The sequence below is a fragment of the Pogonomyrmex barbatus genome, unplaced genomic scaffold (genome assembly GCF_055798465.1).
Source record: "Pogonomyrmex barbatus isolate J1 unplaced genomic scaffold, ASM5579846v1 scaffold7, whole genome shotgun sequence".
NCBI classification, from domain to species: domain Eukaryota; kingdom Metazoa; phylum Arthropoda; class Insecta; order Hymenoptera; family Formicidae; genus Pogonomyrmex; species Pogonomyrmex barbatus.
In genome coordinates, this window is record NW_028297171.1 from 6,524,212 (window position 1) to 6,550,705 (window position 26,494).

At 36.9% G+C, this 26,494-nt stretch overlaps 1 protein-coding gene and 1 long non-coding RNA gene across 5 annotated transcripts in view; both read right to left on the reverse strand.

Annotated features, from left to right (window-relative positions):
* The window catches only part of Fur2 (furin-like protease 2), a 322,659-nt gene that overhangs the window by 93,198 nt on the left and 202,967 nt on the right, over positions 1 to 26,494 (reverse strand). The window lies entirely within an intron of this gene.
* Positions 112 to 26,143, reverse strand: LOC148934954 (uncharacterized). Its single transcript, XR_016140933.1, has 2 exons — positions 23,848 to 26,143; positions 112 to 3,507 (listed from the first exon to the last, which is right to left on the reverse strand). It is a non-coding gene; the product is annotated as an uncharacterized LOC148934954 (long non-coding RNA).

Sequence of the window (26,494 nt, forward strand, 5' to 3'; positions counted from 1 at the left end):
TAGTAATAACAATAAGCCATAAATCTCATTTCAAAATTGACACTTGTTAAATGACATTGTAGATTAATATAGCAATTTGTACAAACAGAGAACATAAAAGTCTAGTGTTGATTATTTTTTTATTTTTCTTCTCTAATAACTATTCCAAATCGTTTTTTAAATTATATCTCTAAATTTTTAAATTGTACCTTTTTAAATTATACCTATTATGTAATATTCTCTTTTTGCAAGATGTACAAGATTTTTCAATTTTTTAAATCCCCTTTCCTCAAGAGAGATACAGTTATTACGCTTATGTTCTTTTTAGAAAGGAATTTCTCGATCGAGGTTAAGCTTGGATCTCGTTCGATTTGGGTCTGTCTGATTCGGACAATATTTCTTCGAGTTGGTTCGGAACTCGGGTCACGGTTAAATCTATATTGTTCGGCCTTCAGATGCAAAGTCGTATTTGCATATTCCACAAAGCAATTTTGCAACTTTTCCAGCACTTTTCCTTGCTCGTCCGCTCGCTCAACTTTTATTCATAACGAATAGCGAAAAGCTGCGAAGTCTCTTCTCTGAAATAGCTCACGGTACGCGTGTTCCAGCTATTCGACTCCATCGGCTGAGTAAACTCAGCGATCGATCCTGACAGACACAAATTCGCCTCTTCAAATTCGACGAACACTGAATTTACATGACGGAACGATAAATGTACGAATCGAGAGTAGCTGAGGAACAACTAGTTATCGGATGAAACGGGAATGTTAGCAAGGGTATCTCCCCGTTATCGACATTTCCGAAAACAGGGAGTATCTTATGAAAACAGAAGAGTTGATCGATTTATACATAACTTACAAACATTCAACGAGATTTTGTAACATGTTCCGAATCCTTTTATCGTTTTGAATAATATAACGTTGTATCGAAAGTTGCCTTTTCTCGATTCTTTCCCATTTCTCCTTTTTTCTTATATTTCTTCATTTTTTTCCTATCAGCTTATTTTACAAATATCATCACTTTACTCGAGTAATATCTCTACGTTATTATATTATCAGTGCTCCTAATTCATTTCATTTTTTTCTTTTTATATCCAACTTTTTAATAATGATATAAAAAAATTTAATTTTGACTCTTTTAAAAAATTTCATTCGCTTATAAATACATTTTCTCGCTTATATTTATTTATTATAGACTACGTATCGGTTGTCAATTTTGTAATGCTTCCGAGTGACGCTTACTCCGAGAACAGAATAAATCCCTATCTACTTACAATATACCGAAGGAAGCTATCTATCGGGACGGACTGACGAACGAAGGATCTCTGCTGTCACTACCGTTTCCGGGGAACGTTTGTTTGCTTGTCGGAACCCGCAGCGGAAATCCCGTGAAAGCGTCAAGGCCTATCGGGCCTGCGAGCCACCCTGGGGGGGGGGGGAGCTTTATCTCCTAGCGACGCGGAGAAGCTTTTGCCGGTGCCCTCGTGGGCGTGCAGCGTCAGGACGCCACTCGGGATGGATGTGTACTGACAACCGTACCGTACCGTGGCGTACCGTGGCGTACCGTGAAGTCCGCGCGGGCGATGCAAATTTACGGGGTGATGGTAAACACGGCGGCCGAGCGCATAATTCACCCGGGCGCATACTTGGCGGAGCGCGTACACGCGTTTACACTCGGCACGATGGACGGACGAGGGACCGGATCTTCGGTCCCACCACGCGGCATATGGCCGTACGCACGCATGCACGCACGCACGCACATACACACGCGCGCACACATGGCACGCGTGCGAGCACGTGCATGGCGCAGAACTCCGCTTTCGGCGCCCCAATGGATCGTTCATCTCCGTGAATATTAAATCCGTCTGATTTATTATCTCCGGAGGTGGAGCTCGTAAGTCGTCCTCTGCGCTTCGACACCTCAAACTACTCTGGACTCCGCGAGGTGTTAATTATTCTAACGTATATATTATATTAATAATATTCATGGGTTTCAAAGAATTTCCTCGTTCCAAAGAGGATTTTACGAATTTATTTCTATAAATTAAGAAAGATAATTTAAGGTACCTTTCGCTTAAATTTAATATTGAAATAAAGTAACAACACGGGTCGTATAATTTTGTTCAGTCCAATATTATAAGCACGTTTATGATATTCTTATTATTAGTTTCAATATCGATTTGATTTTGAGGCATCTTCAATTCTGTCGTTATGTTTATTTATTATCAACGTGATTATTTTGTGCTTAAAATATTAAAAATAATTAAATATTACTCTCAATAATTCCCACAGACTATAAATCCAAAGCAACAAATATTTAAATAAAATTAGTTGCACACTAACTCAATGCAGAATTCAAGTTTCATAACGTTTAACGTTTATGGAAAATAAGAAAGGTAAGTCAATTCGAAACAATGTGCTCAGTTGTCAGCTGTTTGACAAATGGAAACGTGAAATTTCACCGTGTGCTCGCACACGATTACATATTACGTGTATTTTTCTGTATATATTTTACCGACTTTCGGTTAAACGTTGCCAGATGAAAGGAAGACTAAAGTATTATCAGAAACTGCTCTTTCATTCGGTGCACGTCACGTTGATGCATGCCGGTGTTCTAGTATCAAGATAAAATTCCATATGACGTTCCGCATTTTATAAATATACCACACGGTCTGCGTAATCAAATGTGCCGACGTGAAATCCTCACAAACTGCTGCTAACCTCGAGAAATCTTTTAATTACGTTGTTACAATTTGCAATGTCGTGCTGTTTGCCATGTCAGTCACGTAATTCAGAGTTACCGTAATTAAGAAGACGATGTCAACAAGATTGTGAGCGACGAAAAGAAATCGTCTTTCGCGTGCGAACGGAGGTAGAAAATAATATTTTTAACAATTTGACTCTACGTTCGTGAAAGATTTTTCTCAATAAAAAAAAAAAAAAAAGACATTTACTTTAGGCAATTACAATTTTTATTTATGATACGTTTCTGATCATTAATTATAGTTATCGATGCATCGACGAATAAAAAATGGATAATCCTTTCTCGTGGTAACAGTGATACGATCATCCGAAGTATGTGAAATGCTTTATGTCACTCTGGCACTATCACCGATTCCGGTTTCCGTAATAGTCGGAACCAGGTTATTGGACGATGATAGGCACGGCGCCAATACCCTCCCTTCATCCCCGCCGCCCCTATGCATTTGCACGCGAATACGGCTGACTTAGTTGACCTAAAAATTAAGCGATCGCTATAATTCGACGTTAAAATATATCATGTCACTCGATGAGATTAAACGACACTCGTCGTTTAATCTCATCGGGAGACATGATATATTATCGATCAAAATAAAGGACGCCACAGGATGTACATAATATAATCAATTTAGGAATTAGAGGATTAATGCTCAATCACGAATTGGTCGATATGGTTTAAAATATATCTATATAATTATACTTACTTCGCGACACCAAATAATACACGTTGCTGTGCTCGTGACGCTTCGGACTTGTGACCCAATTAATTCTGAACAACATAAAATATTTTAATCACGTAAAAACAAAAAGAGAGAAGCGATACGAAAATTTATTGTAATAATAAATTCACATTTTCCGATACTTGCGGAAAGGTACACTGTAAAATTCAATTTCATTTCGTTTGCATTATACTTTGTGGAAATAAAGATAACATGGCTCTATTCATTTTTTCTATCAATTTGAAATTAAAACAGTTTGTTTTTTTTCTTAATATCTACGGCAGAGAGACAGAGAGAAAAAGAGAAATAAAATCCGATATCCGAAAGGTTCTGTATAATTCACTCACCGACACGGTTCTTTCGTATCGTGCATGCGTTAAATATTTCTGACACACGACTCACTCCATTATTTCTTATCGGGTTTCAATCCAACGGCGAGACGCGTTAACGCTTGATGGGGAGCACGTCTCGCGGACGACATCGACGTGACACAATTGCGCGAGAAATAAATAGTCTTTCAATCAAGCTAATTGCAAATAACGTAGATCGGTGGCGTGAACGCGCCAGGATTTCATTCCGCGAAGGTGCGATTCCACGACGCACCAGCCGTGTGAGAACAGCCGGAACAATTACGTTACGTCTCAATGGGAATTATTTACATTCGCGAGAAAGACGTCAATACGTATGTATGAGACGGAGAGACGCGTTATATGCGGCAGACATAACCGATGTAAATTACAGTACCGTCTAAATAGAACGCAAACACCGGCGAATCTTCTCTCCGCCGGCTATGACTACGTTACGACCGTACGGATTCGCTAATTATCCTATTGTGCTCACTCTTCCGATAGGTTGTGCTTCGTTAACGAAGAACTATATTTCTCAGCATCAATCTAAAAGCTCCAACATTTTTATAATTCGAACTGTATTTTTTAAGAAATTCTGGAATGAAGATGCTTCTGAAAGTCCACTATGCTTCATCAAATATATTGCTTTCTCGATTATAATCGAGAAATAAACATGATTTTCTATTAAAAAATAAAATGTAATTTAATATGATTTTCACAGTTCGTTATTGATACCCTTGAAATTTTAGTTCTCAATATTACATTTCTCTATTTAATGACACCTTACAATTGCATTTTTCCCGGGATGAAAGTTGAATGCTGATATATTCAGTATTCTAATACTATTATCTACTCCTATCTCATCCTTCACTCGCATTTATTTTAATATATTTTAAATATAATAAGTCTTTTCTCCCCTTGATTTCTTTCACACGCAAACATACTTTTCATAATCTCAAATCTCCCAGTACGTTTCTACTATGCGATTATTCACAAAAGAGATGTCGATACCTCCTACATCCTCAATACATTCTCGTATCTGCGCGTCGCGGAATAACTTCCTTTGAATAACTTCAAGCGTACGTTTTTTTTTTTTTTCACCAGGCGAAAATCTTGAAAGTGCCAACGCATCGATGCGATAAATCGCGCGAACGCGGCGCGATGTGATTTACCGCCCGCGGACCTCCAACTTTCTTTCCCGATAACTGGCAAATATTCCCAGCGTCTGTCCCGCGCGAAACTTATGTATTTGTGTTTGCTATTCATGTCTGTTAGCCAGCGCGTGTTCATTTCTCCCTTCAGGCTCTGGATACGGATGAAACAACCGGCAATATTCGTCGGGCGAGGAAGCGAAACAGCGCGGGAGAACTCCGGATGAGGAGGACCTGCGAGATACAAAGGGTCGCCGGGAAACGGAACCGTTTCCGCGCCGGGTACGCCATTTGCAAAGGAAATTAAACGATTCCACGCAATTTGCTCGGACGCGAAGCGTGAGTCTGCCAGGCTTGCCTTACGTTCGCGTGGTCCGCGAGAACCACCATCTGTCCCCCCCCCTCCTCCCCTTGCACTCGGAGTCGAGTTACATTTTCCCCTATAAAGACGTTAAAATATGTGTATGAAAATGTGTAATTTGGGCGAAAAGTTATGCGCGCAATAATCGCGGAAAGGCCCGATAGTTAAAGCCGATTCGAAGCTTGCGCTTTAAGCGGTTCCCGCGACAATGACGTTATCTCTCTTCGCTGACGATGTAATCCTCTTTGCGCGCCCGAGGACCATCACCGGGAAATTATCGCATCACTCCGTGTGTAAGATTGAAACATCCTATCAACCCTTTGCGGGCCATCGCTTAATTCCCTACGTCATGTCTAACAGCTCTCTCAAATGCCAATATATATATATATTGCATTAATAATAATTAACAGTATTTTAAAACGTGCTGTTAACAACAAGTTGATGTAATTCTATGTTATCCAATTAACTTAAACTCGATGCTAAATTTTAAATTTAAAATTAATTAATTAAATCTAGTCGATGTATTATCGAAAACCATGTTTTCCAATAATTGTAGATACTAACAAATCGTAAGGCCAATCGATGTGATTGTCACTTCGAATTAAATATGACGCAAATTAAATGAGAACAATGTGACTCGTGTAAGCTTGCTTTAAATATTAAATTATCAGATAAAATTAAATATCATGAATAAATAATTAGACATATAATATATTATATAAGGACAAAGCGCTTTTATATTTTATCTTTGGATTTCTATAGGGTATGATTAACTGAAGTGTATGATGTCTATAAAGAGTCCATCTTAGAATCTAAAATATTCATTAAAATATATTTAGTATTATTGGACAATTCACACAATCAGAGATGTAGTTTTTTATATATAAGAACTATTTGCCTAAATTTAGAAATCATAAATAAAATTAATCATTAAACACAAATTAATACATACATTTTTTAATTCGTGTTCAATGATTAATTTTTATTCATCCAATCTCATTTCACGGCATATGAAAAGTAATTCACCCATTTGTTTGGTGTATCCAAGATCGTAAAGCAGTACTCAAATTTAATACGGTACTTAAAAAACGCTTGCAAAATGTATCCAAGTTTTATCTCGTAGCCGAGTTTTATAGGGCTTTCTGCGCGTCGCACGAATTGTCAAATTGGGGTTATTTGAAAAATCCGCGAGTCTCCCTAAATTACTCGACCTTTCCGTCATGTCGGCGAAATGCTATCTACCTTTCGGCATCCCATCGCGCATCCGATCGCAATAAACGGCCGACGCGTTGCGCGCTGAGCTTTATTTCTCATTAAGTTCCACGGTACCGCTGCTGGTGCACCGATGCTTTTCTTGAGCGAGGCATTTTAATGAAGAAAGTTCGCCCGCTCGCATAAAGTGCAGGCGCAAACTATTACATCACCGATAATTGATAACATTTTCCGCGTTCCCCCGTTCCGTCCGTTCGTTCGCTCGCTCGCTCGCTCGCCGAAGATTTTCACCGTTAAACATCGGTGCTCGGAGCCAGGCTGTTCTCGTCTCTCGTGTTATTCCGAACTTACAGGCGTACACGCGTGTCTGCGTTCTCAGCAAGTTTGCCCGCGCACGACGTTGCAGGTATTAAAACCAGCATTAAACATCGTTAACGATACGTTACGTTACCGTCGGCACGTAACAATCCCCGAAGGCGACGTTTCGTTCGGAGTCGACGAGGCGGGGGATTAATTTATAAATCGTAGTTCATTAACGCGCGCGTCAATCTCTTCTGGAAAAAAAAAATCCAGTCGACACCGCCGCCACCGCCGCTACCGCCGCCGCCTGGCTCTTTCTCTGCCGTCAATATCGATAATCGAATTTAGGCGAGGAATTTCAATCACTGTGCGTGAACTCGTCGGATGATTAAGAATTAAATTACGCACGTTGTAATGAGGCCAAGCGCTAAGGCGTAATTTTAATATGGTGGCGATTGCCAGAGAGATATTCCGCAAATATAAATTATTCATTCATGAGATCACGATAAATTTTCATAATTTAAAAGCTGTCTTTATGTCGCAATTTTATATATAAGTGAAAGTATTTTATTCGTCTGTGTTTTAATACATTAATAACTAACTAAAATTGTAGTTTGATATATATATGTATATATAAGAGAGAATCAATATTATAATTATTCTCTAGCGCTCATTAGTAATATTATATCTTTTATTTTTACAGATCATTTTCTCCATTAATTATTGAATAATAATTATTTCAAAAATTCAAAAATACGACAATTTCGTTAAATTTATTTCATATTTCTATTACGTTTTATTATTACGCTTTTTTTAAAAGTTAATTTTAACAAGGTGTCAATGGTCTGTTCAAAACATAAATTCATCTATTGATAAATTATTATTATTGTAATTTATCTTTAGAGAATTGTTATTATGAACCGTTCTATCACAATCGCTGATATATCTGTAATTTCAGTTCTCAAATTTAAATAAAGTTGTGTCACTTATTTTATAATTTTAATCGTGTAATTTTAATCGTGTAAGTTTAATCGTGTTTTTTGTAATATAAAAAATAATAATTCTTTTTATTTTATGCATAAGAAATAATAAAAAATTCCAAGAATATAGAAGAGTACGTAGAACACAAAGTAATAATTTTTATTTTCATCTTTTTCATATTCCAAGGTAAGAGTCTATAGGACATCTACTAGTATGTAATGTTACAGTAGTAGATTTTCTTCTTGTAAGTTGAATCAAAATCATTTTTATCTTATCCTTATCATCAAGATTACCGTTCCAATTACAGGAAAATTCACAATTCTAAGTAGCATTGAAAAATCATACTACAACATTATATTTAAACAATGTAACAATCCAAGACGTTAAGTTAATCTGTTAATGGTTTCCAAAGATAAATCTCGACGCGATGCTAATGGCTGCGCCGTTGCATTCTCGAAACGTATATAATTCATCATTTATCTTGAGGTAACGGTAACAATCAATCTTGGGAATCGTGGTCCGATGCGAGCGTTGACTTTGCGTCAACGCGACGCCGAGCCGACGACGCGGGGCGTATTCTATTTGCGATTCGGATGTACTTGTGTACACGGTAAACCAGGCACGCTTGTCCAACACAATGAGGTAGACCATGGGTGCGCCGTGGTCCGCATCACCGTTCACCGAATAGCACAGCGACGGACGGTCGTAAGCCCTCTGGCATTCCCCAATGCGAGAGAACCCCATTATTCGACTTCGAGACACGGCATGGGCAGAGGGTGTGAGAGAGAGAGAGAGAGAGAGAGAGAGAGAGAGAGAAAGAGCGAGATATCACTCGATCCCGCGCGCTCCAGCTTGGCTAATACCGTTAATTACTCTCTCGTCGGAGGATGTAGCCAGAGGTCCGTCGTGTGCCACCTAACGAACGCTAATTGGACGTCGCCAACGTGGCGTCGTATAACGCCAAGGATATCCCGGTCAATCTGTTCCGATGTCCCGGCTCGGTGTCATCGCTACGACAATGTTGTATCTCAGGAGAGAGAGAGAGAGAGAGAGAGAGAGAGAGAGAGAGAGAAAGGGAGAGAGACAGAGAGAAGCTACAAAATTTCCAGCGAAACGTGGTGCTCTTGCTGATTCTATTACGATGTAGCGCCAACGGATTTATGGGAAAGGCGATTAAGGCTTGATTCGCACGCTATAGAGTCGCTCGCAGACGATGTGTTTCTCGATGGACGTATGTACGTCTGCGGCGTGATCACAATACTGGATTATTCACATTAACGAGTAAGCCTGCAGTAAGCTTAGGTTTACTATCCGAAGGCTTAGTCCGTGCGAGCTTTACCGGTTGAGAGCTTAAGTTAAATTTCGAACGCGGAATCTTTGGGTGAAGCCCGGGGTTATCGGACTGAAGGGATAACCCGTGAAATTTATGGAGACTGTACAGATGTAATGTTTCATTTGTGGAGAGTAAATATATTTAGTTGAGAACATAAACAGCTGTGCTCTAGTAGCTCTTTAATTATTTCACGTTTCTCGAAAAAAACTATTCTTAGAAAATGAAAATTAAACTATTCAACAAATAATTATATTAAGTTTCGGTGGGATTTTCAATTTATTTTGCACACGTTATAATAATGCTTAACGTTTTGCTAATATATGCTTTTTAAACCGATTATAAATATATTTTATAAATTTTTAGTAAGGCAAATATTATTTAAAAAGACGTAAAATAAATTTTTTCCTCCTAAGCAATTTTTATTCCCTTTAATTACGACCGGCTCGAGTAATAAGAGGAAATAAAAGTAACAGGAATTAGGCGAAGGGATCTTCGGAGGGGATCTTCATTATCCATCCTGGCGCAAAGTTTTTCGGGACGGGTTGAAAATTCGCCGCGTGCTGTTCGATTTTCCATGATTCTCCTACGCCGGCAAACGATGAGGAGCCACTTAATTGGGATATCCGTCATATTCGAGGCCGGTCTATCCCCATAGATCGAATGAGCAAATTACGAAAGTTTCGTTCCCCCTCCGGCTTCCAGTAAGTGGGTACGAGATATATCGAAGCGAGTCCTATCAAGGCGAGAGTTTCCAACTAATTCACGCGAGATCGTCGTACCGGAAATCAAATCGCCCTTCTTCGATGGGACCTCTCTCTGAAAGGGATTGAGCCGCTCTTTACCAAGAGGTCGAAACGGTCAGTTTCTTTAACCAATAAATTACAAAGATGCAATTTTCATTATCAATGTTGGACTAGCTTTATTTTGTAATTACTAAATCTACTCTATAGCTCTAATTATTATATTAATAGCTTAAAAAATTAAAAAAAAATTAAATATTTTCCCATTCTACCTACATTAAACACATATAGAGTCTTATTTTTATTCTTATTATATTTTTAAGGATTTTCTAGGATAATTCTCTTTTCCGCTTTCTTGCAAACATTTATCGCATTTATTATTAAAAAAAAAAATATATATATATATAATGTATGTGACGTATGAACGAGTATCTGTAATATATCGCGTTTGGATTCACTAAGTACAAGATGACTGTGAATCAGTCATCCCTACGGGAAAATATTGAGCCTCGAGATACGGAAGCGCCATCCCCCGTCGTACCGAAGGCGGAAGCTCGTCTTTCCTCGATCCCCAGTTCTCAATCACACGGGGGGGCCCGTCATACGGCGCATTCGTGCCGGCGTGTTTGCGCGATCTGTCGATGTCTATGCGCGCAACGCGAAACAATGACTCACTAATTCCGCCGTTCCGTCAAACTCCGGGAGAAGGACGGGCGCCGGGTCCCAAGGAGCTTACAGATGGGCGCGAGTTAATCAATCGGCTCGTTTGTAGCGAGAGAGCGGTTCTCTTAAGAGAACGCGACACGCTTTCATCCTCATCTGATCTAATCAATCTCCCGTTCGTCGGCGCGATAGCGCAGTCGCTTCAATACGCCGGATCTCCCCGATCGTCGATATCTCGATCGGCGGATTTGTACGTTAGATCGACGAGACTTTTCCTCGAGTACGCCCCGTTCTCCTCATCGTTATCCATCCTTCTCTCCTGCTCTTAGGCCGCTCGCGGAAGCTGCGCGATGTTACGAAAGCCTAATTTGTCAGCGAACTTACGCGATGTAGTTTAATAAGGCACAAGTCGGAATAATTAGTCAAAGTGTTGCGCAGTTGTTATTACATAAGTTAGGGACTTTCTTTGATAGGTAGCGCAGGTGAGCTGCTCCTCTGCTTTTGATAAGCACTTAGATACCGGGAATCGCTTTGATCTTGGAAAATGAATGTGGGAGGTGCGCCGATATTTTAATTAGTTGATAGATTCGCGAGGTGCATGCGAATGCACTTTTATTCGTTGGAGAACGACGGGGCATGCGGTGTCCTTTAAAAGAATTACTCGAAATTAATATCAAAACGCGAGCAGCTAAAATTAAAGCGGTTTCTATTATTTCTGTTAGAAGCTTCACTTTGACAGATAGACTTCATTCTATTTGGATAAATAGAGCGAGCATTAAAGACCGTTCGACCGTTTCCGACGAAACCCCCCTTGATTCCCTTGATTCCTTAGACGGCGACTCTCTGTACGAATCGGTTCGCAATTTACCTCAATCTGTTCGACACCGTCGACGATCTTATTCGTCGAAAATTCAATACGAAATAAGAATACAAGTACCATAACGGGAATGTAAGGTTTAATTATTTTACGAATTCATATATTGTATGCGTCGACAAGACAAGATTATTATGCAAAGTGCTGTAAATTTCATTGCAAAAGTTTTAAATTTTCATTGATGGATATTACAAGCATTGCATTTGATTAAACACTGTGCTAATTTCAAATATAGAAAGTATAATATTCATCAAGAATAAGTAAATTGGAATATCTCATTACAGTCGTCAAGAAAGATAGAAAGACAGACATAAATATACCTAATACATCAAATATATCTAATATAAATATATTTATATTTGAGAAACATGACATAAATAACGAATTTATTTTATCTGTTTGTATGAGAAAAATAAATTATTCTTTATTATTAAGTTTCTAAATTATATTTAAAAAAGATTTAAACAAGATTTCTTATAACATTGATTAATAATTATTTATTATTTATTATAAATTTGCAAAAGAATTTTACAGAATTTTTACTTAAACTTTAATGAGATGTAATGTTAAGTATCAAATAATTAAAGAAAAATGTCTCTCTCTCTCTCTCTCTCTCTCTCTCTCTCTCTCTCTCTCTCTCTCTCTCTCTCGCTCTCTCTCTCAAGAATTTCTTTAAATAAACATATTCTTAAAATAAGTATATATTTTTAAAATTCAAAATAGCGTATATCCGAGATAGTCTGAATACTAGATGATTAATCATAAATGTATAAAAATCACGAGATGGATGGGAAATATGAGAAAAAAATTGCTTCATTTAAAATTTTAAGGGAATTACATTTGTATAACTGCGCGCGTCGGTCGACACAAACTGTTAATGCAAGTTGATATAACTCCGTAATTCTTTCTCATTACGTCACAATATCAAAATATTTTCAAATTTCTGATGTGACACCGTCCGTGGAAATAATATTTCATTAATGCCCGGACGACTGTAATCCCGTGGAGATATGAGGATTAAATCAATTTTTTCCCTAATGCTCGCGATGGCCTTAAGTCATTCCGCTCTGAAAAGCGGAATGACGTGAAATAATAATATCGCCGTGCCCGACGCGCGAAATTCAGAAGCGAGATTCCGTAATCGCGATTCCTTTCTCGGCTCGATTTTTATTATTTAAGGTACGGGAGGGATCATCCCCTCATTCTTACATTCGCGAGCGCTTCGGAGAGGTCTGACGTCGAGGAGAGCGGGAAATGGTTCGAGCGAAATCGAGTCGATGCCTCAGAAGTGTTGGGCATATTCACCACGCTCGAAGTCGCGCGATATTACGCTCGCTCGTTCCTCATTTTCCAGCAGACGTTGCTTTTTTCCCCGGCAGACGCGCGCGAGCGAGCGTCGACGCGAGATATGCTCGACAGCTGGATTTCGATAGGCACGTACGACATCCCCCGGCCGTGATTCCCCGGATGAATCTCTCCGATTTCAGTAGCTTCAGAGACGCGGCATTGGAATCCTATCAGAGGAAGGGATATATGCATATTCAAGACCTGACGTATCTGTGGAGATAAAACAAGATCGACAACGACGCAGTCGTTCCATACAATTGGCTCGCGTTTGAGAAGCTTTAAAAATAAGAAAAAAAAAACTCTTCAAAACGCATACGCGTTATGAAAAAAAAATGCTCTTACAGTATCATTCCAGAGTTCTTGGCTATAAATGGAAGAAATTTTAACGTTATTCATACAATATACTATAATTAAATCACCCAGGGAAATATGCAGAATATTTTCGGATATCTCCGAAATGTTCCAAATCTGTGATTGCTTCGAGATAAAGCATGTTCCAATAGAATATTCCGTAAGGTACTCATTTAATATCGCGTTAAGCATTTGCAGCACGGTCCAGCTGGCTATCTCGATGAAATCTCGCTTCTGACGTGGTCTCCAGTTTCCTCGGGATTTCCGTCGTGATTCACGTCTCCTTCAGTCGCTCGTGTCGACGACTTCATAATATTCCGGTTCGCATCAGGTCGCGTGCAATCCGCGAAGTGATTACGCCTCTCTCGCTCCGGTCAACCCATTAAAATCCAAACGTAAAACGAAACGAAACACTCCTTTCACGCGAGCCATTCTCGGTCGTCTTGCTTCAGCAGTAATTAAAACGATGCAACTTAACGTAGAAAACGCCCGATGCTAATGTTGGACAAATTCGATTAAAAATCGTACGGCACTTTATTTGTCGTATATTATAAAAATAATGTATCTTCCTAAACTTTTGCATAATTTATGTTTTAATACATGTATTTTGGTAGATAATTCTGTCGATCGTAATTGCGTAATTATTTTAGAGATATACAATATAAAAAAATTAATGTAATATAATAAGATTAATATATATGTACGAGAAGTGTTAAGTATTATTTTTTTTTATTTCGAATAAATTATTTTCTCAATACAAAAACTTAGATTTGCATATTACATTACTATATTTTACATAATCGGTATACAAATATATAATTTAGTTCCATTATAAATAACATCATGTTTTAATATTTGTATTAAAAAGTTCTTTAAAAAGATATTGTTATAAATGGTTAGAAACATGTTAATCTACAAAAACTAGCAGTTAAATGTTGTGAGGTTCGATTTCGATGGTAGCGGCCAGTTGGCTATCGTTAAACTTTCAATTCTCGCGTGCTAATTTTTTAGCAATAATATCATCGAGACTTTCATCGCCGTGGAACTACGAACAAAGTACTGCTACGCGCAAAATTAAAAATTCGTGGAAGAAGGCTGATTGCAATATCGACGTCGGATTTAGCGAGTTCATGCTTTCATCAAAACCGACGTGGTTATTAATTCGCGTCTAACTTCTTGAAAACTCCCACTGTTACTTAAAAGGCTCTAAGATGAAGTGTTAAAAACGGCGCGTGCAAAAGCTAATCAGGAAAGAAGAAAAGTTGATCAATCTCTCTTAGTCTTACAGTTAATTATTTTCGATATAAAAACAGATCACCGGAAGAAATTAGATTTCGATATTATTTATATCCGATTGTTTTTGCAAAATCGAAATAAATACTCTCTGTTAATATTTTTAAATCAGAAAAACGTTAGGATTCGATTAACTCTCTTTCTGTTATTTAAAATCAATGTTTTCGACTAATAACTTTAATTGAAATAAACTTAAACATATAGTATAAACATATACAAATTATATCTCAATGATAATTCCTATAATAATTGTTTAATAAATAAAATATTATCTAATATAAACTCCTATTGTCATTGCTTTTATTATTTTATAAAATGTCTTATATAACTCATTGTAAAACAACATCGTAATGTTACAAAATCATATTATATTCATTTCAACTTTTTGTGTAGAAAAATTGTACATAAAAATATTATATCTTCTTCGTTCGCCTTGTAAAGTCTTTTTACTCAGGAGTATATCATAAGAGAACTTTTCTGTAAATATATACTTAGAAAAAATATTAAAGCGAGACGCTTGTCTCGCCGCAATATTAACATACAGTCATGTTACCATTATCTGCAGAATCTTTTCAAAAGAGATGGGCACAAGACGCGCGTCAAACCGAATTTATTACGGGCATTGAGATAAAAATTGGCGCGTGCCAGGCCCGGCAGCCACGTCGGTCATATTAAGGAAACGAGATTTAGGTGTAGCACCAACATCGGGCGCCGCACTCTTCTTCCTCCATCGCAAGACGATCGGATAGTGCTTCTTGAGGAAATAAAGTAACGGCCCGATAAAGAAGAAAAGTAACAACGGGGAGGGTGGGGGAAGTTTTTCTGAGCACTCTTTTGTGCGCGTCGCGTCTTTCTTTCTTCCTTTCTTTCTTTCTCCCCCTCGGGATTCCGACGGCGACCTAGTTTCCGGAGCCTTCGTTCTACGTTCCACGTACTTCGGTAGGTCGGTAAGTTCGATTTAACGGGTATATCGTTCCCGGTGAAGCGATTTACGGGGAAGTCGCTAATGTTCGCACGAGCTCGTGAAAATATCACGAAATGAGCAGGTGGAAGAAATTTCTTTTTTTCCTCTCTTTCTCTTTCCCATTTTTTTTTTTTTCTTTATGTTTTATTGTACATCGCCTGCACCGTACGAGCTGTTCTCTTTTTTACGCCAGGCAACGAACTCCTGCCGGAAAATAAACTTGTACGGCTTTCAGTCAAGAAAATCTCGAAGTCCTTTGATGCGCGCGATTGAGAACGAGACGCCATTCAATCTCGCTCCCGGAGTCCTTTGATTCGACATACATTGATAAAGATTCTCCCGGTAAATGAGGAACCGACAAAAGACGACGTATCTAAAACTAATATAATAATAATAACCCTCTAGACAACTTTAAAAGGTAAGCTAAAATGGTGTGATTACGCTATTAAGTTTGTTCCTTGAAATGTTCGCAAAAGCAAATTCGCTGAGTTATTCATTTCTCAAGGGAGCACTCTATCAATCAGAAAACGGTGTACTTCACATATTTCAAATCAAGGTACAATTATTCTTGATAGTTAGATGCATGACTTATGTACGATACGGTACGCTTGTACGACTTTGTCATTGTTAATACACGCGGATATAATCCGGGACTGCACGAAATGTCAGACAAATCACGCCACGTAAAAAGCTGCTCGTTTCCGAGCTACGATACATTCGTGACGTAAATCATCCGCGAATAACGTGTGGACACGCAATCTTCCAAGAGACGTGTCTAATAAATATTACTTTCGTACGGCAACGTTTGTCACCTCGTTGTGCATGTTTTTCGATGATATTCAAAAGCATAAAAAGGATCGAGAAAAAAATCTTAGAATCTTAAAACCTTTTTCAATAATTTATGCACAAAATCTATTTTATATAATTTACACATATTCTCGAAAGTAAAATTTATAATTTTTCATAATTAACTTCGATAAAATTTTAATCAAATATGACAAATTAAGTTAATTAAATTGAAACTCAACGATCTCACAGTTCAAACGATCTTCCTGAAATTCTAATTCAAGTAATAAATCCTCATTCAATAGCTCCTCATTCAAAGATATTTTCTAGGCTAAAACCAATGAACTTTAAAGGTACATATTCTGAAAAATAACACTTTAGCTTCATCAAAAAGAGATGAGAGTCAATTCAACCAATGAACTTTAAACGTACATATTCTGAAAAATAACACTTTAGCTTCATCAAAAAGAGATGAGAGTCAATTCAAAAGACATCGATATGGTGTCCTTTGAATCTTCAGGCGAGTTTTCCTTTTAATCAAAATTGATAAATAAATTTACATGCCAGATTGGCGCAATATATACGGAGTCAAATTCCAAGTAATTTTTTTTTTAGAAAATTTTGATCATTCAAACATATGTAGTGCATTGTTGTAATAGTAATACTCATTCAAATTTTATGAAATACCATAATTAAGAAATATTTGTAACAATTTCCTTCATCATGTTGAACAATTCATCTGTCGAGAAAAAAAAATGTCGCGTCGATCAAGAGAGCGCAATCAGAAAATCACAATCATTATTATTGCACCTCGTGATTATTGACAAAAAGGCGATCCGCTTGGGATTTTCAGAGCGGAACCAAGGCTGGTTGGTCGGAACGATCGTAGAAGAGAAAGAGGAGGCAGGAAAATAGTATGAGAATGTCCTTGGAGCTCTCACGCGCAGAAAAACGTCGAAGCCGAGGGAAATAGTAAACGCCATTCGCCTCGCGTTTGGCCCTCTCCCATTTTAATTAGCTCATTGAGTAATTGCGATTGCTACATGAGAAATATATAAAACGCGAGTGAGAGCTTGAAATTTCTCAAATCAACGGCTATCACACTCGAAACGAATTAATTCTATCAAATATCTATGACGGTATTGACGAAAGCGCGTTTACTGAGCGTTACATATACTTGTTGAAGCATTACTTTGCTTTTGTTTCACGCATCGGCAAATTGCTATAAATTTCGTTTAGTTACACGCACAATGATTTTTACAACACACAGCTCGATGAAATCCGCGCAGTTTTGCTGTCGGTTCTCCGGGTCCATTTGCAGAACGTGTGAAGGTGTTAAAAGCTCTGAAGTCCTTTATGTAAAATTGTGGGCAACAACATTAATGCATTCAAATTTAAATTTTGCAACCGCAGGCAGTCCATTTCATTTTTTCAACCTCATTTTCTGCGGCGGTCTCACTCGAAAAAGTGATAGACACCGCGCCATCATGGCGTAATTTCGACATAAATATGTTCGCATAAAATTTGTTTTTACCTCTCATGAAAGATTATTCGAGTTATTCGAATTATTAAACGGATGCCTGATGAGGACATCGCATATTACGTAAAACGCATATAAAAAATAATGTCCTCGTTTTTTAAAAGTCGGATTCCGCTCATTTTTATTCACTCAGTCAATCAGTCTGATAGTAGCTGCATTTATTCAAAGCGTAACTTTATTCAAGTTCTATATGCCGAATAAAAATCTACTTTGATCTCGACTTTGAATTAAATCGGAGCGCTATCCGTTTGCTATTACACGCTGCGAGAAATAAAGTCAAACACTTGTTCTCTCGTACGCTTGTTCTCTTTTGCCTGCTTTATTCAAACGTTCTCGTTGCTCGGATCGAGAATCGTCAGAGGCGTTATCATTTAATTAATTACACTCGTAAGCGGCTACGCCCGCTTTTAATATAACGTTGTTTAATATAACGTTGTCCGCTCTTTTCGTCGCAGTAGAATATATGGGGTACTAAAAATTTAATACTTTCTATGATTATTTAGAAGTTATCGTATCTTTCAAATTACATGTAAAAAGTATAAAAATTTTATATTTCTATAAATATTATATCAAAAATTAAACTTCAGTCTATTATTAACTTTTAATTAAACATAAGTATTTTAATAAAAGAATTTCTAATTTCTTTTTTTTAAATATTTAATATCAAAATTTAATTTAATTCAAATATTTAATATAGTAATATAGATTTTAAATAGTAATTTAAAATATTACAAAAAGAATACTATTCTCGATCAAAACTCTTCTGCAAAATTTCCAAAGAAATTACAGTGGAATATAAACAACTTTTGTACCATCCCATACATCAATGTACGCATCGTTTGTAAAACCCTTTGAAAAACTTGTCTTTGTACCAAAAAGCGGAAAAAGGGAATTCTCTTTATTTTTAAATCCTGTAGGGCATTCCACATCTGTCCTCGTAACATGGTATGATGTACCAATGTCGAAAAAGATAAAATTACCAACTAAAAAGTCCTTGTAAATTATACGTTTCACATTGTCATTTTATAATACACGCGTATTAATGTCGTCAATTTAAGAATTAATTCTAATAATTTAAATTTATTAAATGCTTCAAAATTGCTTCAAATATGTTTAATTTTCGCAATTATAAAAGTAAAAAATATTTTTTATTCATCGAAAAAAAATGTTGGAAATTTCCTGTTTCACAATATATTCTCATAAAATTTACATCATGATAAATCTTAATTATGAGTGTCAATAATTTCCTACTGTCACTATCATTTTTTCCATATATTTGTTTGCCAACTCGGGTAAATTTTGTAATAAAATTTACTAATATTTCTTTATTTCTTTTCCAGAATTGGCAATTCTATCTCGCTTCCACTCTCGTTCTCCATACCGCGTTATCATACCGCGGTGAGATAGGAGGGCCCGCGGGAGAAACGCGCTCGCGCGCGATGGAAAAATATATTAACCGCGTATGCGCGTCTGGAGATCGGCGAACGATTATGCAAAACTTGGCTCCCTCATTTTAAATGTAGAAATGCGAAGCGGCACCGTCGTTCGCGCATTGTATTGCTGTCTGGGGATGGATCGCCGCCGCCGCCGCCACTGCGTGTGTCCGCATTCTTACCACACCTAAGAATATCTACATTTGCCGGAAACTCGTTTCATCCGATCTCGATTATGGTACTTCGTGCTTCACCGGGGGGAGGGGGGAGAGAATCTTCAATCTAGACGAAAATCCTATTTAAGGGAAAACGATTTTTGACACGACATCGTCACGGTATTATAGAGATCCGCACGGATATTACATGCTCGCTGCATCTTCATTTATATGTCAAAGTATAGCTATTCCGTAGTATTTCAGATTTACATTTGTTATAATATAAATTTTTTTAAGTACTTTTCAGTTATTAATATTACCAAAAATATTTTTATTAGCATCCTGCGCTATTTCTTTGGATGTGTAAAAGATATATTTCATAGAAACTAAAATTATAACGCGAATGAGAGTTTTAAGTTCATTTCAAAATAATTTCATATACGAGAGTTTCTATGCGATTGAACAAACTTGGCAATCGCATTTAATGTACCTACCACGCTAAATACGTGATAAGAACAAATATCTGCGACCGTTCGCACATCTTATAAATGTGCATGTTAAAGTACGTAGTTTTGTTCAAACACTATATATGTATTAAGTATATGTAATACTGTATATGTATTAATGAAGAGTATTATTCTGGAATAAGGAAACTTCCGGTTGCGGCATAGGATAATATTGTTATTACTAAGCGCAGCTGTGAAGAACGAACGCAAGTTGGAAGCGTGATTCTGCAAACTGACGATGTGAAATTCTCTAACGGAGTCACGAAAATTTGACGCTACATGCATATTATGGAAACTATTATACAAGCTATGGATATCAGGAATAAAAGCAGCTTCCATACACAGCTAATAATATCCTACATATTTGATTTGACAATGTAGATTTAATGTTTCAATTTAAACTGCGAGATATTTCCAACTTTTCTGAGTCTGATATTTATTCATAAAAATCAATTAAGTTAAAAGTTCAATTAAATGTAAAGCTACGTATATAAATGCAAAAAAAATTTATAAAAATCTTTTTAATTTATTTCCTCAAATAAAATCAACAGAAATATTACCGATTTATGAGTCCTACTTTTTATATGTATATTTAGAAATGTTTGATTAATTTAACTATGTCAAGTTATGTAAAAATAAAAATTAAAATAAAATATAAAAATGTATATTATGTAAAATGTTAAAATAAAAATACAATATTTATCATACATTTTTGTCTGACAATTTCTTCCAATAGCGGAACATTAAATTTTGTCAGTTCAACCTCGTGAACTTTTATCGAAAATTACGATGTACGTGATAATATAAATTGCCCGGGCCAAAAAAATTCTTCGCTTCCATTATCTTCCGTATCAAGCATATTCACGTCACGTATTGAACTTGCGTGTTCCGTTTTCCATTTGCATACAAAATTTGGAGGAAACAAAGAGTAGCGTAAAGAGATAATCAAACGCGAAAGACTCTTCAGTGATTTTAGGAGAAAACGAAAAAATCGATTTTGGAAATTAAATAAATGGAAATTAAATATTAACATAATTTAATAATAATTTCGAAGCTGCAATTAGTCGTCACCGTGCTTGTTTGCCAATCAATTCGTACGAGTACGTGATTTAAAGATTATTCGGAAAATGTACATGTGAAATGCCCGTGAAAGGTACAATTTCTTTAAATCTCTAATCCATATTCTCATCACATACTTAAATGTTGAAAGCTTCACTTTTTCCTCTATGCTAGAATACAGACATTTCTAAATTCTGAAGATTCTATCACTTAAAAATTCTTAAAATCCATAATTCTTAAAACAAGATAAATATTAAATTTTAAATGTCATCAAATTCTTGTATATTTCATTATTTTATTTTTAAATTTGATTTAAAGAAATTGTAATAGTATAAAATAAATATATTTCCTGTAGACTTGTTAAATTGTTTAAAAGCCTTGAAGTTCAAGAATTAATTATTTTAGTATATATATATATACATATATATATTATAAAAATTAGGATTAGAATATCAGAAAAACATTTCATGACAAAAGAATAATTTCATTAGAACCGTTTTTCTTAATAAAGCCATAATCACAGTTACTTAAAAATATTGAAATGTTATAAATTTATGTATAATAATATATAAAATTGCAAATGTTAATTGGTTTTTATATTTTCATTAAGTATACAGCCGCAATTTTAAGGCACGCAAAAAAGGTACTTGGCTACGTTCGACGAGACTTGGATGAAGCAATTATCATCGGCATCCAAACCACGAAGTGGATCTCAAAGTTCCTCTCGGACGATCGCATAAAATTACAGCATTTCGCATTTCGCACGCGGTGAACCCGATCTTTATTTTCCATGGTATCGCGTGATACGCTTTGTCCTACGTCGCCGTGACTGAAGGAATGCTTGCTCGACGAGAACACAAGTAAAACGAGAGACTAGAAGCACGATAGGTAAAGGAGAAGTGAGCGCGGTGAATAAGGGCGCGAGGGGAGGAGGACGAAGGAAAAGTTTCGTCGCGATCGCGAGATGGTGGAGCGTCGCACGAATGGGAAAAGCCTCTGTACCCAGACGCGTTTTCATTGCCATTTCGCATTACACGCCACGTCACACAGAGAGAATTCGTCTCGTAATCTCTCTTCGGCGCACAAGACGCAATATGTACATACAGAGAGGGAAAATAAAGATAGCGCGCTACCGCAGTAAGCAAAGCCTGTCTTCGCCGCATCCTGGTGTTATCGCATCTCTGGTGCCGTTACCACCATTTTATCCACTGGCCGCGGGACCCCCGCGACAGATGTCGTCCGCACCGAGTATGATTACTATCGGCGCAACTAATTAACATTCATCCACGACGAGTCGCGATAGTCGAAGTTGTGTCGCATCCGAATGCCGCTGATGGGATTTCTCGCAATTAGTCCCTTTCAGCGTGCCAGCATCGCCGAGCTAGGCTTTTGTCCCGGCGTACAGAGTCGCGGTGGATCACACACCGGTCGACGTCGGTCGGCTGCACCGACGCTGGAAATAGGCGAATCGGTCGCATCCCTCCGTGCCGGAAGCAGCAGCCGGAAGAAGCTTAAAGCGTATACACACGCGCGGATCTATCCTAAAACCCGTTACCCTGATCGGCCAGACGTCCGCGTAATGTACGATTCGCTTCCGCGCCTTCCGCATCGGAATTCCGGATTCCGGCACGCCGGACGAATTCGAGCCGGTCGAATCGGCTGAGATTTACGATGATTCTTTGCACCGCTCCGGACACGGAAATCGGATCCAACATTTATGGTGAGAAAAATCTGGGTGAGAGTTATATACGTTGCAATCTTATCAATTACGTTCTTGTGCGACGGAATATTTTGTTGAGGAATATAATTATGTAACGTTTGTAGATATTTTATTAAAAGTTTAGCCGATTTAATGTAAATCATATTTAAGGAAAATTTAGATATTCTTCTTTTTAATATCATCACAAAAGAAGAATTAAGTCAAGAATTATTTCTATTTAATTTATCTTTTACTCGTGTTTTAAATATGTAACTATGATTCTGAAAAAGGTTTTATTTAAAATGTGATACATTTAAGATTCACGATTTATTGAACGTTCTAGTTAGAAAATACAATAATACGTGTAAAGTAAAAAGATGTTAGAAAAACGTATGTAAGAAAAAGAGGCAAAGTGTAAAAACAACACAATTCATGATGGTATCGCATTGCTACTTCGTACCTGAATAGCTGCTCTTTGTTTTGCAAAGAGGCAGAAACAACGTCGACCGCGCAACGGTTCTCTGCGGTTTCTTTTCCAATTACCTGCCAAAACTTTTTAGAACCGGTTTTCTTAGAACCACAAAGAAAAAGTAGAGAACATTAACTGACAATCCACTAGTACTAAGAGACAGTAATTCGATCAAATATTTTTAATATATAATGTGATCGTCTATTTTATATCTATTATCGAAACAATTTCATTCGTTATCGCCTACAAAAATATCTTATAAATTTTAAGCAATTAGATTTATATATATATATTATAACGAATATTCTTCGAATATTGAGATCAATAAATATCAATAATACAATAAGCTCTATTTCAGAATCTATCTGTGTATAAGTGGACTCTTACATGCACAATAGATTAATAAATAATTTCAAGAATATATTCCAAGATTGAATATTAATATTAATCTCTTTTTTTAGCCCATCCATTATTTTAAGATAATAAATGCATGCAGACATTATATGTCTGAGAAATTCTTATCGTTTTAACTTAATGCATATGAACAACTGCACATTTTATATATATATATATATATAGAATGCAATTTTCATAAATTGCCTGATATTAAAACAAAATCAATTTATCATTTCACCGACACATGATGCGCAGCAGCGGAATATTAAAGCATTGATCCAGAAAAATTAAAAAAGATATCAAAATTAAAGATGATCAAAATAATCATTATTTTCTAGAATAATTCTCGTGCATATAATTTAATTACATGAGTCATTAATTATGCAAATAAAAAATAAAATGATATACATATATCGATACATATATTCACCTCATGATTGTTCCGTCGTCGTGCGATGTTTCCAAGTCTTCTCCCTCCTGTCTCTTCGTTGATTCACAAAACACTCACATAAATACCATCGCGCGTTTTCTACAATTAACAAAAATTCTTCGCAAAAAAACTAATACAAAACGATTACCTCGATAAATAAACATTTGAACACGCTCACGAATTGTTGTAATCATCTCGAGCTTAATCGTCAAGCTCGTCAGTAACATCCGATAATGTCTGCCAATGTCCGATCATTTTTTAATAAAAATGAGAGACTTTAATACTCGGGAAACTTGTACGCTTGGCCTCTCATACTAGCGTGTATTTCACGTTCTCAATGTCAGAACGCGATTACATTGAAATCAGAGAAAAATTCACACCGCGGCGCGATACGTATCGGAAGCCGAGCATCATCGAGGAACTTACATCGCCCATAAATTCCAACGACTCGTAATTACCGTTCCACGTCTCGCCTCGATTTCCATCCCGAGCGAACAGATTCGCACGGAAGATATCAGCGTTGATAGCCAATCGTCGATGCCTCGATACGATGCCTATGAATCGTTCGCATATAAGTATGAATCAATCGCGCGTATTAACGATCGTTCGACGCTCGTAGCAATCGCGTTTTCGCGTCTCGTGATAATATTCACGTCTCAAAAAGCGACACGACACACGGAACAATGTGCGTTGCCGTCCTGCCTAGCCGAGTCTCAATGCGCAAATGACATCGCGGTGATTTCGCGTAAACAATAGCGCGCCAGCATAACAGCACAAAAACAAACACCACGGCACCGAGCCGAAAGCGGAAACAGTTATTAACATAACTTAGTCCACGGCGCAAACTCATGAGAAATGTATTCCATTTATCCCATCTGAAATTGATTTCGATCAACCGGCCTACGAATAGCAAATTACATATTGTTCCGCGGGCTCATTAAGCATCGCTTAAAGCAATAATCAATTCCGTTTAATTGAGAACCGCAATGGAGATATTGTTACTTGAATTTGATAAATGTATCGGAATATATGCGAGTATACATTACGCAATGTATGCCAACTTCGACTAACTTCGATCGCACGTAACTCGAGAATTGTAACTTGGAGATCTGCTACTTAAGATTTTCGATTTTGATTAATCTGCAGAGTGCGCTATTAAAATATCGCGTAACGATTGTTATAGATAATCTGTATATTTTTGAAAAATAATTACACGTCAATGCGACATACTCGCATACTCAGATCACATCCCGTTTTAAAAATAAAAATAAGGAACCAGAGAAAATCAAATCAAATTGATTTTTTTTTTTCGCCCGATAAATCTACTGCTTTATGTTCGTATCCAACGGCACGTAAAAATGGATCAAAACATTGTACGTTATAAAAAGTTGACTTCGTTAATAACAAGCGCGAATCGTCGCGATAAATATAGCAATGGCTGTCTAGAACTAATGCAATTTGAGAGATAATGCAATAAAAATGCACGGCATATACGTTATAAAAAAGTCACCGAGACAAAAAAAGTCTCTGAAAATTTTTTCATCGATCTTTTAGATAGAGAAAAAAATCTATCGTCGCGTTTATATCTCGTAAAAATCTCGATCAATTCTTTATTGCATAATTCTTTTTCCAGCCATAATACAACGGTATATATCATTGCTTTGGACGTAAAATAAAAACCATCCTAAGAAAAATGGATCAGTCTGCCCGACCGAGATTTCAGCGGAAGCCGATCATTTTATCGATGATTACGGATAATTGTTCATTAAATGACTTAATATATCTTTCTGTTGACTGCAAGTACTAAAACTCAAACGAAAAAGCGAATGACATTTCTTTCAATATTGAACCATTAATTACACTTCAATTATAAACGACTGTAAATTACAAGCTACCACGAATGGAACTTTAAATTAAAAGTGCCAATAAAAAAATCTTATTTCATTTTGATTTTAATATAATAACTTTAAATTTACTCATCATTTATTAATATTTATTTTTAATTAACATTTTAATTAATTTTTACCCAAGAATCTTATTTACATATAATTATTCAAATATTCAATCTCACAGAAGTAATAACTTACAACGAAAAGTTATATAAATTTTTCACGAAAAAACACATTTGAACCGTCCGAATTTGCCGGAATAATCCATAAACGAGGGAAAGGTTCAGTTTCCGAACAATGCTGCGCGTTGTTCTCGATTAGTTGCACGAAGCTCATCATTCCGCGAGACATCCGAATCAATTAGAAAATAGTCTTGACTCAATTCAATTTAACTTAGCTACGTCGATTTGACTTGGCAATAAATTCATCACCGCCGTCTCAAACCCATAAACAGAGCGGAGCTGCGTCACAATGTGCAGTTAGTTAGTACGCCTCCGGGAGATACGGAACGCAATGATATACGCGAGTGTAATCGCGCATCGGTGACACTCGCGTAGGTGAAATTTGCACGAGAAGAGAAGCGTTAGTTCCACGTAAAGCCGAATTTACACCGTTCGCACTGAATCTCGGTTAAACCTGTCAAAGTGCGTTCCGGTATAGACGACAGATTTTTTTGCCTCGGATGTCACCGAAGACAATTGCCCATCGAGTTACGTGCAATAATTTTTTCCAAAAAAATAGTACGCAAATTTTCAAAG